Here is a 15,804-nt window from a genome sequence, read left to right on the forward strand (position 1 = left end):
CGCATCGTATAATTTTATATTTAACTTCGTGTAATGTGATTCAGACATTGTAAATATTACTAAACAATTACTAACATTTGAGTGTTTTTTTTTTATAAATAATGTGACAGTGAATACTGAATAATGTGACAGTGAATATTATATGTACTAACATAATTTTAAAATGCAATATATTTTAGCTTTTTAAACAAAATTTGCAACACATCTACGGAGTAATCAAGATTTTGAACAACATCTTTTTGTTTTTTGTAATATTCTTTATTAAATAGGACTTTAAAGCACTAATCAGAAAAGACAAAGAAGTAAGGAAGAGCATCACTGATCTTCCAAATACTGGCTGGCGAAGAGAAAATTGTCGAGGCATGAAGTCGATGAAACCGCATTTCGTTCTGCGCGCGAATGCTCCAGTTTTTCTGTGGTTCATAGCGGTAGTTGACGGGCGTCGTCACCGAAGTTATCGTCATTGTCGTTGTCGTGGAAAAGAATCGCGTAAGAAGAATCCGAGAGACTTCAATGGCGATTCCGCGGCGTGTAATATTTATAGTAATTTGTTCCATCGACGAGAGCCAAACGGGTTCGTTCGAGCGTTGCGCGATGGAGAAAATCGATCGTGCACGCCGCCGTGTAAATTTGAGATCTCGGCACAGAGAAGAGAGGGCAAGAAGAATCTTGCTACGATCTTCGCTGATCTTCGCTTCGTGATCTTACCGCGGTCAAATAATCGAGTCTTTGCTTCGCTAATTTTGTTGCTGATTCATGACTGGTACGCGATTTTGTGTGATATAACCCAAGTATTGTTTATAGATATATTTGACATATTTTTCGAGGTGTATTTATAATAAAACTATTTTCACGTTGCAAGTATATTATTATATACAAAATTTAAATTTAAAAATTATTTGAACATAATATTAAAATTAAATTAATATTAAAAACTAAAAGATTAAAGAAAATATTAATTAAATATGTTCAATTAAAAAAATTTAAATTTTTCAAAGATACGTAAAATAATAGAAATCTCGATACAATGAAAAGATCGATAAAAAGTGGAAAGGAAACGCCGATACACAATCTTCTCTGCGCCCGTTTAAACATTCAGAAAACTTGGCTTTTTTTCTATGGAAAAAAATTAAAAAAAAACAGACTTCCATGAGAAGTCGAATTTACGCTGGCCACAATTCACGAGTCACGCCAGCGCGCGTTTTGTAGTGGCAATTTTTGCTTGACTCATTACCCAGATCGGCAAAGAATCGGCGGCGTCGCACATGTGTCGGCGGTGCGATACAAAAAAGCGGCGTGTTAGATTCGAGAGAAAAAAAAAGCGAGAAATAAAACAGCGGGTACTCCGTGCACGCGAGCGCGCGGCTGCGAGGCAGAGGGTTGGTTGGATTTTTAGGGGTAACCCGCTACCCCTAACCGTGTCATCCCCATTCAGGTCCGGGCCCGGTCCCTCGAAATTGCGTGAACGTGAGTTTACGAAAAGGCGGAAATAATGCTGAAGCTATACGGCGAATCCGTTAGCTTCTCTTCACTCGGTATCCTTATGTCGTCTCTGAACGATTAGTTCGTCTGATAGATAATTAGACAGATGAGCACGAAAAATATGGAATTTTTTTGTAGAAATAATTATCTCAATCGATTTTTTTTTAAAGAAATGCAAAAATGTAAATATTTTTTATTAAATTAAATTGATTTAAAATTTATTTTAATAAAATTTTTGTGTGGCATTCAGACCGTACGAATTTTATTGTATAATTTTGCCTATCGTAATAATAAACAAAATAAATATGCTTTATGTAAATATTTGATACGAATATGACAAAGCTGTCAAATTTTTTACGGACATTTTTAATTGAGCCAATCGCTCATGTAAAAATAGAGGGTGCATAGAAAACTCCATTGGCTATTAGGTCAATCCCTACGTGTCGGTATCAGCTTGCAGGCATTGTGTTTCATTTTCCACGAGTATATTGGCTTCCTTTGCTTCCTCCTGCGTTTGAGCTGGGCCATGTTAAAGCGTAGATTTTCAGTGGATCTCCGTCACTCTTTCCTATACTATTTTCGAGTTGCACAAAACGAGAAAAAAATGTGGATCAAATCCGCCTAGTTACACAATAGAGTATAATGCTCGCGTCTCACAAAAAGCCGCATTGTGACACGAAATTATCACATTCGGCAAATGGCAGACTCGCAACTCGTGCTCTGAATAAAATACGAAAAATTCTATCATATAATTTAACGTCCGCTTTAATATTAAAATATTATATCTTTTACAAAACATTTTTTTGCTTCTTTTCAAGATCGACGATAAATAATTTATAATTCTAACTGTGATAATTTTCTCAAAGTGTTTTCATAATTTTTAATTTTTTAATAATTTTTAATATTTGAACGAAGAAGCATTAATCAGTTCGCATGCCTTTTTCTTCCCTTTGATTGTGTTTCTTCCTCTAAATCTATTCTTCCATGAAGCTATATAAAACGCATTAAACCGTATACCGCCGTCGATCTAAACTTATTATGGACGATTATTCCGTTCTGGAATGTAGTCCTGGCATCTTTCTCAATGTAGACGGCTGACTAATCCATTGTCGGTTGTCTCGTCGCACTTTCTTTACTTTGTAATACATAAATTGCACAGGATATGGATCAGTAGATTTGCTGTTTAATCACAATACAAATCGACAGCAGTTGAATTCGAAAAAACGATGAAAGATCTAACTTCTTTTGTGAGTGTGAATAATAGTACATGATTTTTATTTGTTATTGTAAATATAATTTTTCTTTAATCCATTTTGTGACGTATACATGTATAAAAAGTGATGTGTTCTTTTTTAATTGGAATTATATCAGCTAAATGCAAGAAAGAAAAAAATATTGGGATTTTATGAACCTTTGTATGAAAATGAAGAACTGGAAAGAGAAAAATATTATGGGTAAGCATTTAATGTAAAACAGTGTATAACAATTCTTTTGAAATATTTATACTGAAAAACAATTAAAATTGTCCTTTGTTGATTTATATTGAAAATGAAACAGTATAAGTGTTGACGTATGTTAATATGGATTTTACTTAAAATATTAAAAAATAAAAATAAACAATTATAATACTGTTTCTCCTCTTTTAATCTCTCAATTATTCCGTTAATAATCGCTTTATGTATTTGTATGTGATAAAGCCTAGTGCTTTTAATAACTAGACAATAAGTAATTATTTATTTTTTCGAAAACTGTACAAAATTATTATTCGAATGGAACCCGTGCATTTAGAATAGAAATTCGTAAAAAGTCGTAAAGTTCATCTTTTTCTCAATAATTTTTTATATAGTTGTACAGCTTAGTGTAATATTTATTGTTTATGCGTCGTAAAAATAGAACTGCGGTATAAGAGAGTAAGACAAAAAATTAGTTCGATCGTAAAATTGTGATTGTCGAAGATGTAATCAGATGAAGGAAGAAAATAAGAAGAGAAAAGAGATGAAAATAAAGAGAAAAAAAATCGTTGGTTTGTGGAGGCGCCAATAATAGTACCTTTAAGCTAGTCGAGCGTATAGAAAATAATTACGAGTAACTGCGAGTGAACGGCGCTTTACTTTCTTTTTACTTAACAAGCCCGTAAAACTTCTTCCCGCGGTCGTGAAACGGTTTCTCGAAAATCGACCGCGGTTGTTGCGATCGAATGCCTTCCGGTAAAACCGCGAATCGAAAGGTTTCGCGTAAGATCATCTCGGTTACCTGCCGGAAAACTTGTGCAAAAGTTGTTTAAGATAAAAAAATTTTCCAGCAAATGAAGTAAATGATAGAGTTTTGTAAATTAAAAATATTAATAATAGTAATAATTAATAATTAAATTTAATAATTAATTAAATATATATATATACATATATATATAATTTTATTAATAATTTATATATATATATATATATAATTTTATTAATAATTCAATATAAAAAAATGATAAATTATACACAAATTATTTGCAGCTTTGATGACAAGTATTTTTAAATTCTTAATATAATTTTAGTCTAAAGAGCAAGAATATTCGCTTATAAATATTTATATTAATAGCAATATTAATTGAATAATCTATGTTACCTTCATTAATGAACTATTGTATAAACGCAGTTACGGACATTTCCGCACGCCATTTTGCTAGACTAGTAGTCATCGGGCAGTCTGACAATGAGTCGAAAGTAGTCGGGGGTAGCGTGTGGACAACATACTGATCCATTCTGGCAAGGGATTTGACGGGGGTGCTGCGCGAGGGATCGTCCTTTACCCTCCCGATGGACGAGCCTATTGGTCAGATCAAAGTCTGTCCCTGGACAGAACTATCGATTATTTGTTACCGATTTCTAGGGGCTACCTGCAGCAGGACAGTTTCTGTCTGTCTCGCGGCAGGAGGTGTGGTCTTGCCCTTTGCTGTGGCACCTACGGAGGGCCCTTTAAAACCTGCTATGCAAATCGACCCACCGCCGACTTCCCGGATGATCCCGCCGCGGATCCCTCAGCTGATCGTAAACGACGGTCGTTCTTTATTTTTTTGTTTGGGACGCGCGCGTCGTTTCGTTAAATCTGTACTGCGCACCATCTTATCGCGATGGCAATTAGCATATATCGTGGAAACGTTTACTTACGGACATTATCACTGCTTTCCCGTGGGAATCGAATTATAGACTACATGACTGTGCGTGGTAATGCGTGATAATCATCGTAATTTATTAATTTCGTAACTATTAGTTTATGTTAAGAATTACATATAAGAACAAGTCCTTATCGGCAGCTTTTTTAGTCAGTTGAGAATCTTTCATTGGCAAAAATGCAAGAGAGATTTTTGCTACATTTTTTAACTTTGGATTATTTAAATTTCCGGATATTTGTTGAGGAAAGAGTTTTTATATTTTATACTTCTTGTCTTCTTTTTAATGAAAAGAAAAATTTAGGATGGAAAAGATGTTATTCATATCAACATATATAATGTATAGGAATAATACTTGCAAACTCGGCCAAAGGGATTATTTCTTTATCTGGAACATAAAATTTAAAAACTTGTCATAATTTCCATTCTTTTTTTATTTTTCTTTTTTTCCATATTTCTTTTTTTCTTTATCGTACAAAGTCAAACGGAATGTGCATATGGAGCTGATGGGCATCGTAATTAAACATTGCGCGGTTCGGGAAAAAGCGGACAATCGTTTAACTGTCTATCTGAGAGGACGATAGATCCCTTTGTTCCGCATTTCTTTAGTGGACGTCTTTTTATTCCCTCTCGCTACATATTAGAGAGAATCAAAACGTTCTCCTATATCGCAGTAGGATATAAAAGAATTATTTTTGCAAATATAAAGTTTATCAAATGTATGGAAATGTATAATAAAAAAATTTGAAATTCGTAAGAAATGAAATATATTTTCAAATCTATTTTCATCTCTCTATTTTACTCTTATATTTATTTTCGAGTTAATTATTAATATTAATTCTATTAAATAATTAATAAGCTTCCTTTTTACTTTAAAGCATTTATTTGTGTCCATCTTTATTTTCCTCTATAAAAATATATCATATAAATATACAGGTATTATTTTTACAATTAATATATTTAGAAATTTCGCTCGTCCTGATATTCGATCATAGAAATTAGAAATGTTAAGTAATATTCGAAATAGAACTACTTAGAGTGAAAATAGTTTCTAAAACTGACTTGTCAATATAAAGTAGATTCTCATTTTCATAAGCCAAATTAATTCTAGAAATAACCAGCTATTTCTCACTTTTAAACCATTATATGTAAATACTGTAGTATTTTAGAACTGAAATAGATGCAAGGAGGATATTAATTTACATAATACTTTTAATAATCGGGATAAAAGGTTACGTTATTTATAAAACAATTTCTTTTCTTCTAACTTCTATATATTGATTCTTAAAAATTTAAGATTCGAAATTTATTAAATAATGGAGATATCTTAAATCTAGATTCAATAACAATAAAAATATACTGTTTCATGTAATAACAAATATTTAATATATGTATAAAAACAATATATTGAAAACATACAATATATACACAAATATTATAAAAGATTCGATTTATCGTATCAAATTATAATTTTCTCGAAGTACTTAAATTATAACTTTTTTGAAATTTTTGTTCTCATGTCTCGCTGATATAATCTCATGATAAATATCAAAGATGTAAAAATACAATCTGCATAGACGTTAAAGATCCATAAATACATTATAACTTTGTGGACAAAAACTGACGAGTCTAGACAGTGGAAAATGAAGATGCAAGTTGTATAGCATACACTGTCGAGTTTAGCGTTAAAAATCAATCGCGGTCCACCGGCGCGATAATGGAACCGCGTAATTCGGCGCGCGAATGACATTAATTTCCAGACGACCTGACACACCGGCACGTCGCGCTCGAAATAATCGCGCAAATAGACACGAACCGAGCTGGGCATCCATATTTCGCGAAGAGCAAGACAAGGCGCGTGGCGGTGCTACGCCACTGGTCATTGCTCCGCGGCGCGGCGGTCGCCATTTTGTGTCCGCGCTCGCGCGCTAAATCTAACACGCTCATCGCGGGCGAACACGCTCGCGAGTGTGCGTGCGTTCGAGTCTCACTGCACGCGGAACCGCGCTTCCGGATTGGCTCGTCCCGCTGCTCCGAGTGACGTAATAAACCGACGACGCGCCGACTGCGTAGGCTAGCGACGACAGCCGAACGAAAACCTCCACTGGTATCCACCCACTCTGGTCACCGTGCGTGTGTGTGTGTGGGGCACGCGCGCGTGTGAGTGCGCCCGCGCGCGGGAAAGAGAGCAGTCGACGAACGAGCCGCGCCGTGAATTTCCCGAATTCGGCGCCGGATCCGCTCACCGACATCCGCGCGATTTATTCAGTATCGTGGATCGAACGACGGGCTTTCTCACCTGTGAATGATCGACGTCTCGAAAGCAGGTATGATATCATTCGCTAGTCGTTTCCCTGCGGGTTACACGGCTTTCGCTTTACTTGGCGCGACGAGAAGCTTTCGTGGAAATTGTCAGAGAGGTTATTTTACCTAGTATTCTTACTTTCGCACTTTTGTGACTGCTGTTAGTAATAACATAATCATTTTGTAAAGACGGTTAGGTTGTTTTACAGCTAATTGTAATTACGTATAACTATAGCACACACAAGTATCTATACGTGATATAATGTTTAATAATTTTTAAAAAAAGAAAGCACTCGTATTAGTACGTAACGAAATATAATTGTTAATAATGTGTGCATTTTCTATTTTTAATTTTTCCTTTTTCACGATTTATTAAGTGATAAATTAGTAAATGTGTTTTCCTGTGGTAACTGCATTTACTGAAACACACAATTATCTGTGGTAATAATGCATGTGCAGAATTTAATGAAGAATCACATGTGTATGCAATCATTTCTCCGTTATAGTATTAGCAATTATAAATTACAGTCTATTTTGCACGCTTAAATTTCTCAATATCGAGAAAAGTATAAAACGATGTTGAACATCAAGTAATCGATGGGTCATTATTCAATACCCATAAATTATCGCTTTCTTTCTAAATAAAATATCCGCACGTCGATTTAACACTGTCCGTCATTATCGATTATCTACTTTCTATTAATACATTGTTTTGAACATGCTCATATTTTATAAAATCTTAGGCTTTCAATAAAGAGTAGCAAATTTGAGTGAGAAATGGGAAACGTTGTACATTATATTAAATTGAAATTTAATATTATCAGTGGCTAATACTTTCACATTCGCAAATCAGAAGAACTTGATTACAAAAAGCTCGCGCGTTTACGAGATCCATTATTTACTTATCTTTTATTCTATTAAAGTACAATACACGTGTTGCAAAACAATTAAACCGAACGGTCGTGACGTTCATAACCGCATTAGTGGAAATTTCGCTTTATTTGAGAAAGTATAGAACGTCCATTATTCAGTAATAGATGTTTGTTGTTCTCTATACTGATTGCTAATATATTCAATCTTAATTACAGCCAAGAAGTTTCGTAAAAAATATTTCACTTTAATGCCATTTTCTAATCGATATATCATATTATATATTTTTTACGTTATCTCCAGATATTCAAATTAATAAATGTTTAAAAGGTGCATTTATCATCGATTAATTGGAGCACTCCGTGCATCCTCGCGTCTTCCGGATCTGCTGCAATCTTATCGGCTTTCGATTTCGCCGCGGGCGTACACGACACATGTTCTACACGAGACGCGTTCGATTCTCGATTTGCAGGTTAACGAGCACGGAAAATCGATGATCGAGAGAGGGAACATTGGCAGGATTTGCAAAAAAAAAAAAAAAAAGCGCAAGGGTAAGCCTCCACTCGTAGTGGGGGTAACGAACCGGCACAGGAGAGAGATCGAGCACGAGTCCTCCAGCATTCCGTCACGGGCGCTCGTGACCGGCGGATGTGTTTGCGTCGCCGTTAGGCGTACCTCGAGGAGAGAAACGCGGCGTTTTTTTTCGCGAGGACGTGTCCAGCGGCCAGTGATGTGGAAAATTCGAGGGATGTCGTTTCGGACGATCCAGTAAGGTATGCGCCGATCCACGAGCTCCATCTGACTGCAAATCGTTCATTTGTGTTTCAACATCGATAGGATTTCCAAGTAAGACATTATATTATTATTATCAATGACTAATAAAAGCGTATCACATTAATTATCCTCGACGAAGATGTCTATGTTACGTAGAATTGCTGCAACAGATCATTCTCATGATATTTTTCCTCTCGTAGTGTAACCGAGGGATAAAAATTATATTTCTATTGATAAGATTTGTTTAAACGTAATAATTGTGAGAGACTAAAATAGAAGATAGAATGTTGTATTTGGATATGTGATTAATATATTAAGTATAAATTTGAATTTTTTAAATTTGAAATATCTTGATTAAATTATTTCAATAATGGATATTATTAATAACTAATAAAAGTGTATCACATTAATTATCCTCGACGAAGATGTCTATGTTACGTAGAATTGCTGCAATAGATCATTCTCATGATATTTTTCCTCTCGTAGTGTAACCGAGAGATAAAAATTATATTTCTATTGATAAGATTTATCTAAACGTAATAATTGTGAGAGACTAAAATAGAAGGTAGAATGTTATATTTGGATATGTGATTAATATATTAAGTATAAAATTGAATTTTTTTAATTTGAAATATCTTGATCAAATTATTTCAATAATGGATATTATTAATAACTAATAAAAGTGTATCACATTAATTATCCTCGACGAAGATGTCTATGTTACATAGAATTGCTACACTAGATCATTCTCATGATATTTTTTCTCTCGTAACCGAGGGATAAAAATTATATTTCTATTGATAAGATTTGTTTAAACGTAATAATTGTGAGAGACTAAAATAGAAGGTAGAAAATGTTATATTTGGATATGTGATTAATATATTAAGTATAAATTTGAATTTTTTTAACTTGAAATATCTTGATTAAATTATTTCAATAATGGTTGATTCGCGCGGATCAAATATTGATAATAATTAATCCAGCGATCAGTTCGCAACTCTTAGTTATTGATTAATAATTCGCTTTGCACAGACCATTCCATTTCGAAATTCGAATTTATCAAAACTTGGAAATCTCAATGATACCGTTAGCGAGTGTTTCGCTCGTTGCCATTGTTTTCCGCTTCCGCAAATTATAAATATTTTCAATGTCGAGTATAATAAAGCGCACATAATGCACAAATAACGCGAATCGATGCATATTTACGCAATTTTAGTGATGCAATGGGTAAAGCGAGAAACAGAATTATCGATAATTAATTACTGAGCTCTCTAAGTAATTAATTTGATCAGCGAGAAGTGTTAGTAATTAAATTTCGAGAGATAAAACTTTTTATTTAAATGTAAAAAAAAAGTTTCCATTATTTCGTAATGTCTTTGGAGATGTGCGCAGAGTACCATTAATATTCTGAGAACTTAAATTTTTTACTTCTGCTTTTTCGCGAATGATGTCAACAATTTTGCGCCGACGAAACAGACTTGTTGGTTCAACTTTTTCACATTACGATGCGATTTCAAGCCCACGTTGCGTTTCGCGAAACTGTAACGACGAGATATACATATAAATGATTTACAATCAACTCAGTCAAATATTTTGTTATGAAAAGTAACAAAAGAGACGAGCATGATGCAACCGTAATTTCAGCGTGATTTTAATTGAGATTAATACATGGTAGGGTATTCACTACCTGGAAAAATACCAACTCAGCAGAATAATTTATAGAATAATTTATTGACATATTGTAATGAATTTTTTCTATATATTAATCTATAAGTTTCGCAATTCTAATTAACATTTACAGAAAATAGATATATAGTCTCATAAAATTTCTGTCTTTTACTAATTTTTAATTTGTTTATGTTGCCTATATATATCAATTTGTTTCAAAATTGCATTAAAATTTCCCTAATCTTACCTGACATTTTAAACAAAAATATCTAGAAAATCCGAGAAAATTTAGGCAATTTTTTTACAAGATGTTTAATAAACCTAATACAATTTTCTCTGCCCACTTTAATCTTCAAAATGAGAGATTTTTACGGACCGCGCAAGACGATCAAACAATCCTATCTTTTTAAATCGGCACAGCGGTTGACGTTGCTCGTCGGCCGAGTTGAATGACCCCGTCACGGTCCATGTATTATCATGTTATTATAATCGAGCCGCGCTTTCGGGCCACTAATTGAGAACGCGATTAATTAGGGGCAGGCTGGGCGCTGATTCGGGCGCTGCCTTCACTGAGAAGCACATCGTGTGCTTAGCGGGGGTGGAGAGGAGGGATAGGAAGAAGCGCGTGTTAAATTCCATCTGATAGAACCGCGTGCGCGAGCACATTGCTCTCTATTTAGCGAGATGTAATTAGTTTTTGTAATAGAAGAATCGCGAGTATTGATCTAAGCGACTCGCAGTTGCTCGTGTGCAATTCACACAAGTACGATTTATAATTTTCGGGATTTCAAATTGAAATGAGTGTTGAAGAGCATTTGAGGAGCCTAATCAAAATGATATTAAATGTAATATGTAATTGTGTTTCTTTAAATTTATATAATATTAAAAATGTGGATATGAAAATAATATACATATACATATATTTAAAAAAAAAATTTATTTTGACGAATTAAGAGCCATAAACTTCAGTTATATATACTACGTAGGTAATTTATAACTTTTGATAACATAATCTACTGCAAGCATACACACACACACACACATACATATGCGCGCACGCACACGTTCGTTTAATACGTCTCTTTCATGTTTGCGAAGTATAAAAAGACAGCCGAAGATAAATTTGTACGACATGAACTCATGGCACGTACTCTATCTCCATGTTGAATTTCGCGTAACGCGATATGTATATATCCGCGGCCCGATTTCTGGAGCGCGAATCGATCATCGAAAGGCGAAATATATATATTGTTACTGGACATACAAGGAGAACTCGCAAAAAAGTCAAGGCAAGGTTACACGGGACCGACATAATTTCAAAGCGGCTTTTTTTTTATCCTCGTTACATGATTTTCATCTCGACATCCTTCGTTACGCTTCACCGTTCATTGTCTTTGATCGCGACGCAGATTCGCGATGCGGATATTTCTTCGAAGGCTCGAGCGATAGAGAAGCAAATATACTTTGTTATACAACTCGTCAATTGGCTCGATATTCCATTGACGCGTTGAAAATATTTGTACGATAATGAACACGGCAAACATTGAACTGACGAGATACAAATTTGGGATGATGGAGTAAACGTGTATGCAAATATGTTCATAAACGTATCAAAGAATGGAAATCTTTGAAATTAAATTGACAGTTTTTTATGTGTAGTTATAATATTTCAGTACAAAAAATAATATATGCAATAATACTTCAGGAATTTTCGTTTCCATCATAAAATAGTTCCAATATTCAGGGATTACAATTTTAATATTAAATAATATAATTTTATGCGGACTTCCGGTTAGGAATAGAGAGCATGGTGACGTGTGTATGTTGGCAGAGGGAATAGTAACAGAAAACAGTGAAAAAAGAGAAAGAAAAAATAATAAGCGCATCAGAAAGCAAGAAGGTGGGAAAAGGTCGGGAAAAGAAGGCGAGTATAGAAAAGAAGAATCTGAAGGAATAAAAGATATAATTTTATGCATATAAATGAAAGAATAATGTAAAGTTCTAAACTTATTTAAGATATTATAAATGCAACGTTCTAGATTACATTTAAAATGTATTTCTCTCGCATATATTTTTCATATACTTTTAGAGTGACAAACAACGTTCAATTTCTCAGGACATTCTCTTCGGTTTAGGGTGGAAGGGTAAAAAGCGTAACTTTCTTATTGATCACCACTTCGAGAGAGTAAGAAAGAAAGAAAGAGAAAGAGAAAAGGTTAGCCAATACTTGACTTCTTTGCGGAACATCTGAGATTATAGGCATTACTCTCTAAATTTCTTGGAGCGAAATCTCACTTCAAAAGAATAAAAATATTACTATTAAAAAAGAGTAAAAATATTCACATTTGAATAAGAATGACAGATTTCCACTCTTTTTGGAGTGAGATTTAACTCTTTTGACGAGATTCACTCCAAAGAAAGTCTTACTCCTTTTTTTGGAGTGAATCTTATTCCAAGATCAAAATCTCACTCCAAAAAAGAAAATCTGCCACTTTTATTCAAGAGTGCAATTATTTTCACTCTTTTTCAATAATGGCAATATTCATTCTTTTGAAGTAAGATTTCGCTTCAAGAAAGAGAGTATTGTCGTTAGAGTGCATTTCTACGATCTTCAAGCGTCATGTAAATTTCTCTCGTTTTGCTTGATCGCCGATTTATCGAGAACTAGTCGAGGAAGATTCGATGCGATTCGATCGATTGCCCACAATTTTCCCCCTTTTTAAACTCGCTCGTCATACACGATTCCCGATTTAATCCGCTCCGAGGAAAAAAAACGGCTTTATCGCGACACCTGGATCGCGTCTCGGTCTCTTCGGGGTGCTTTCGTCGAGAATAAATTGCATCCGTTGCGCATGCAGTTCTCCAGTGTTGCATGTTCGCATGCTAATTGAAGCAAAAAATCATGCTGTTTACTTAACGCAACGAGTTAACATGGACGCAAATCGAATGACAGTCGAAATAAATTGTTGCCGGCGGCATCGTCGACGTCATCGTCGTTCGTGACAAAGATGGTTCCTCGTCGGGGAAAAAAAGGGCGCTTTACTATTGCTTATCCCTGTTCTGACCTATAGTTACCATGACGACCGTGGGACGCGCGGCCAAATCCCACCCTTTGCGTTAGGGGTGGACTCCGCTCTCTTCGAGCTGTTCCAGAAAATTTCCTTTCCGTTTGGCTGAGAGAAAAATACGGTCAACCACGTTTTCCTCTTCTATCGATCTCGTGGGAAATTTCCTGTTTACTGAAGCTTTTTGAAGTAAAATAAAAGTTATTAAAATTTAAACGAGAATATCTTGAAGCTGGTATGAACCAAGAAGCACAGATGTTCGATATATGAAATAGTATTCGCGATGTATATAGTAATGCACAGTCACTCAGGAACATTTGGTTCAAGAGGACCTAAATGTAGAAACTAGTACCGATATTTGTCGCCCTAATACTGTGAGTAACTATAAACTATGACTATTTCATTCCACGGGTGTCTCATCATTTTACTCTGATCTGAGTATTTTCGTTTCAATGTTCTTAAAACGAGCCAATCTTTATTTTTTAATCTTGTTAATTCAATGTTGTTCTCGGAAATCTGATAATTGTATTAATATTGTATTTAATATCACGATTATATATGTAGAAAATAATTATTTATTATATTATATATATTTATTATTCAATTATACTTTATGACACAGCGTTACCTTTTATTTTAAGTTAATATGATTTTCGAGAGTATAATTCTGCGAAATTATAATAAATAATAAAGTTGAAGCTTAAATTTTAGTTACATACATATATATCAACGTTATAATCAACGAATTAATTATCATGCCGTAAACAGTTGCGATATTCAGTTGCGTTAAATTACATCAATAATATCCAACGAACATCTGATGTTTATGGAGTTTATAGTTAATTAACTCTTGGACTCGAGTTTTAATTCGCCATGCGGTAGTTACGTCGTTAATTTTACAATCGTTTGATTACTTTTCTCCATTTCCACTAAACACGACGTGCGTGCTTTATACGAATTAGCAATTGTGACTTACGACGTAACTTCCGCCGACCAGTCAAATCTCAATGACAGAGTCCTCGAAAATTCGGTATGCGAGACTTGTCGCGAGCCGGGCGAGTCCGGCGATCGAAATGCAACTCGCAATTCGCAATTCTCCGTGCACTTTCTAATTAAGGCGGCAAACATTCCGCATGCACGAGTCACTCGAAACTTATTAACTGTCCTTCCGCACTGGCGGTGCGCGCTTCGTAGTTTGTATACCACTTATGATACCTCGACGGCACTGCGCGTGGACCGGTTGGACCGACGACTTGACATTGACGTGCACGCACGCGTGCATACACACGAGAAAGCACGTGTGCGATATCGGAGTATCGGAGTATCGGAGTATCGGAGTATCGGAGTTCCGACTCGACTCGACTCGACTCGCCGCGCCGCAGAATTGCCCTTCGCTCCGTCGACCACGTTGAAATTTCCTGTCGAACCGATACCTCGTGATGTCGAATCGATACAAGACGAGTAGATTGCTATTTCGCTCGTTCCTCCGACAGCGTGAAATTTATTTCAAGGGAATTCGTGGAATCTTTCTTTTAAACTTTTAGCTATCCTTTCTATCATGTTTTTATCAATTTTTTAAACATAGCAATCTCTTGTATCTCTTATATCTCTTATATCTCTTTATATAATTACGATATTAACCGCTGCGGATTATGTACCTACTGATTGATTTATTTATTAATAATAATTAAAATTGTTCTCTCCTCTTTTTGATAGTCATATATTTAATTATGTAACGTACTCTTATTTTAATATAATTACAGCAAACTTGGTAAATAATAAAATTTAGAGAGAGTTGGTATTTCGATATTTATGTCAGAAATTTTCAATATTTTTAACTGATTAAATTAATTCGTCGATATAATTAATTGCGAGTTTAGCGAGATATTTCGCGTAATACTGTAACTTTCGAAAATATACGAAACGAGGTGGATATTTGAACATCGTCCAGCATAAGGATGAAACGATGTATCGAATATTTGGTAGCCGAGGCCGCCGGATTAACGTAGGGATAGCTAGACCGACGGATTGTTCTCTATACCCACGGAATATAATTGAATTTTAAATCTTAATCTCTTCCTATCCTTTGGTATTCCCATATCGTTTCGTTGATAAACCGAGATCGATATCATCGAATTTGATCATCTCGTCATTATGAATTAATTTGTCCTCAATGTATCACGAATTATTTTCATGATTTAATCTATCTTCATTTCCAAACGCAATATTCTTAAATAACACAATATGTAATACAACAATTTATAATATTATTATTACTATTTATTATAATTACGAATTAATATTTATTTTGATCATGCATATATTTATGATCACGCTAGACAACAAATTTATATTGCGATTCTATAACTGTTGTTACAGCTCTGCACTGTCCTTCTGCTTTTCTCTCTTCTTCATTACCTCTCATTTTCTTTCCTCTTGGCAGAGTTGAAAAAAGAGCAAGCGAAATGCTTTGATATATAGGGT

The 15,804-nt window shown here is 34.6% G+C and overlaps 1 long non-coding RNA gene across 1 annotated transcript; it reads left to right on the forward strand.

Annotated features, from left to right (window-relative positions):
• Positions 1-4,132: 4,132 nt before the first annotated feature.
• LOC147909349 (uncharacterized) lies at positions 4,133-13,520 on the forward strand. The gene is made up of 2 exons (XR_015545443.1): positions 4,133-6,966; positions 8,286-13,520. It is a non-coding gene; the product is annotated as an uncharacterized LOC147909349 (long non-coding RNA).
• Positions 13,521-15,804: the final 2,284 nt, after the last annotated feature.

This window comes from Acromyrmex echinatior, chromosome 6 (genome assembly GCF_024713525.1).
Source record: "Acromyrmex echinatior isolate Ae372 chromosome 6, ASM2471352v2, whole genome shotgun sequence".
NCBI lineage: Eukaryota > Metazoa > Arthropoda > Insecta > Hymenoptera > Formicidae > Acromyrmex > Acromyrmex echinatior.